Source organism: Pteropus vampyrus, unplaced genomic scaffold, assembly GCF_000151845.1.
Source record: "Pteropus vampyrus isolate Shadow unplaced genomic scaffold, Pvam_2.0 Scaffold109, whole genome shotgun sequence".
Lineage (NCBI taxonomy): Eukaryota > Metazoa > Chordata > Mammalia > Chiroptera > Pteropodidae > Pteropus > Pteropus vampyrus.
The window spans coordinates 625,226-628,331 of record NW_011888890.1 but is presented as its reverse complement, the minus strand read 5'-3'; positions in this window follow the sequence as shown (position 1 = coordinate 628,331).

Below are 3,106 nucleotides of genomic sequence, written 5' to 3'. Positions count from 1 at the left end.
ATTTCCTTCTCTGAAAACTTTCAACATTTTCTATTTCCAAAGTGTGCATTATTTCCAACCCATTCACTCATATTCTGGAACTAACATTTATATACTCATTTGCCCTCCTTCACCCTCATTTCCTTATTCTGTAAATTCTGATCACTATATTTATTTAGAAAATGAATGTTCTTCCCAGTGTTCTAACCTGTAGGTCAGTGACTGGGGTATTGTAAACTTGTGACCAGATTCGCCTTCCTGGATTTGCACAATAATCTTCAAGACCCCCGCCCCCCAAATTATCTTTTTTTCTTCAATGTGAGAAATGAGTAGTGTAACCACACAAAAATTATTCTCCTCTCCTGTGCTTACTGTCTGGGAAAATGTGTAGTATCTTTGCCCTTGACAATTTTCTAAAAGGTTAATCAGCTCTGCTCTTCACATGTCTTTCTGATCAGACACTGTTCTTTACCGTGTCTGATCAGATCATTGGCTGTGAGTCATCAATTCTACCTTACAGAAAAGCAGAGTCTTGTGGGTAGTGCATTGTATTTCCTTTCCATGTGGGCTCAGGAATTTATGTTCTTTGGCATTATAGGGGAAAGAGTCTGATTCATTGTTTCCCCAAAGATCAAGTCGCTGTTGAAAACCTTGGGATGGGCCAACTTGCTTTTGCTGTGTACAGAAGGAAGTTTACTCCCTCGGTTATTTATAAGGAGTTATAAAATCCAATCTTTAGAATCCTCCCCCTAGAAAACCATCACTCATATATTTATATGCTATTTTGCATACATTTGTATAATGACCTACATTCTTTCTACAAAATCTTCCAAAATTTCTAACTCCAGGAAGGTAAAACAATTAATGAGACAGTTGTGGTCAGAGCCAAAGAAAGCATGGCACAACCAAGAGATCCATGCAAAAGTGGACCAATTCTCCTTGATGTTTTTTCTCCTCCTTCCATGGCCACCTGTTACAAGTGTGTATTAAAAAGTCCTTAGAATGAGCAGTAGTAGCAATGGTTATGTCTGTTTCTATTTCTACCTGTATGCTTGTATTATCTTATTTATGCAGCAACTCTATCTTCCTCAGATCTTAATATTATCACCTATAACTGAGTATATTAATTTCTAATAATTCTCCCTATAATAAATTCAGGTAGGTCCCAGCTTTATTACTTCTTAGATATGTGACATTGACAAATGATTTAAGTCCCTGAGCTTCAGTTTCCATACCTGTAAGTTGGAAATAATGCCTCATAATGTTCTTATGAAGATTAAACACAAATAAAATATGAGGGCAAGTGTGTGACAAGGAGTAGGCACTCAAAAATTGCTCATCTTTTTCTACCTTTTACTGCACCCTATTCTGCCTTGTGGATTAAAAGCATCTACTTTTTATCTAAGCCATATACCTCCATGATTTCAAAACATCTGTCTGAAGAGTGAAAATGAATGCAATCATCCAGGTGTTTGGCCTGTATGATGACAGATATCAAACACTTAGAGCCATCTGGGTGATTGGTGTATTTTTTTTCACTTTTATCCAGATGTATATGGATACAGCCTTGGTCAAAGGAATAAAAAAATCATAGAGGTTTTTCTTAAATCCTAAATTAACAACATTTCTTCAAAAGTACTGTTATTTAGATATTTTGTTGTTGTTGTTTCCTTTGAAGTATATCTTATTCAAGCCACTTTTGAAAGTAAAAGCATTATTTAATTTCATCTCCTGGAATCTAGGAATTAAAAAGAAAAAGGAAGAAAGAAAGAAAGAAAGTTACTCCATAGATTCAAAACCCCCATGTTTATAATTAGGAGAATTAAGGACAAAAAAAAAAAAAAGGTAAGTAAGGATTCCAGGACATAGAGTTAGATAATAACAGAGCTGGGACAAAAATAAAGTCTCTTGACTTTAAGCCAAAGACTCCACTTTACCCACTGCCTGTCTTCTTTTACCCAAGTCATGTGTGGCTTTACCCGTATGCACACAAAACTGTATACATCCAACTTGTATATACACAAGCACACACAAATAGCATCACTTTTCTTCTTGACAGTCATGATGCTTTGACACAATCTTTTCCTAAATATTTTTGCAAACTTTTGTTAGTAAGCCAGAGAAAATAAACCAGGGTCTGTGTACTCATGCGCATGCATCTAGTAACCAGACATCTGCCATCTAGGGTATTGCTTAAATAGATGTCGTACTGAGAAATGGTATCTTATGAACAGCTGATACAATTTTCCTCAGTCACAGGGATGAAGCTTGGATAATATTTTTGGCTCTGAGAAATCCCCAAGTCACAAAGAAATGGCTCCAGTGACCTGGAGGCTTTGCACTCCCAATACAACATGTTCTTAAGCAGCTTCCCAAGGGAGAAAATAACGTGAGAGTTTTTAAGAGTGCCAAAAGCTTCCCCTCTAATCATCCTGTGTGGATTCTGTTAGCATTCCAAGTCATCCCTGACAAGCCCGAGAAAACTTTGGCGACTCGGTGAGTTTTTCTAAACGTTTTTTTTTTTTTCTGCCTGAATACATTAGCGATAAGCAGCTTCACGTAATAATATTGTTATTTGGACACGAACACAACTTATCAGCCGTCATTACTGTCACAAAACAACTTAGAGAAGTTCTCCCTGATAAATTTGTAATATGGTACTGCCTTTTTTTTTTTTTTAAAGGAGGGCAGTCAGAAGACTTGACATATTTGGGGGCTGTTACTTTAAAATTTTTTGTTCTGCTTAATTCATGTCTGAAAGCAGAAGTGGATTGCTGGTCTTTGGGGAAGGAAGAACATTCCTGATTAGTGGATTTGTCAGTAATATGACCAGCTGTGAAATAGTCTGAAATACAGAGATTGCCAACAGTCAAAGGTTACAGGGGGTGATTGTGTTCTAGCTCTTGGTGGGATCCTTGGCCACCAGTACAGGACTAGTGGCCTGACCAGCAGCCTTAGCTTAATTGAAAACACCCAAAACTTGCAGTGGAACTAGTGGTGGGCTGAAGCCAGCTTACAGCGGTTTGCAAGAAACAATTGTTAAAGTTTGTGAACCTGCTGATGTTGCTTTGGTAGCTTAAAATTGACCATGGTGGGAGTGTTTACACCATGGAAATTGACATATGTT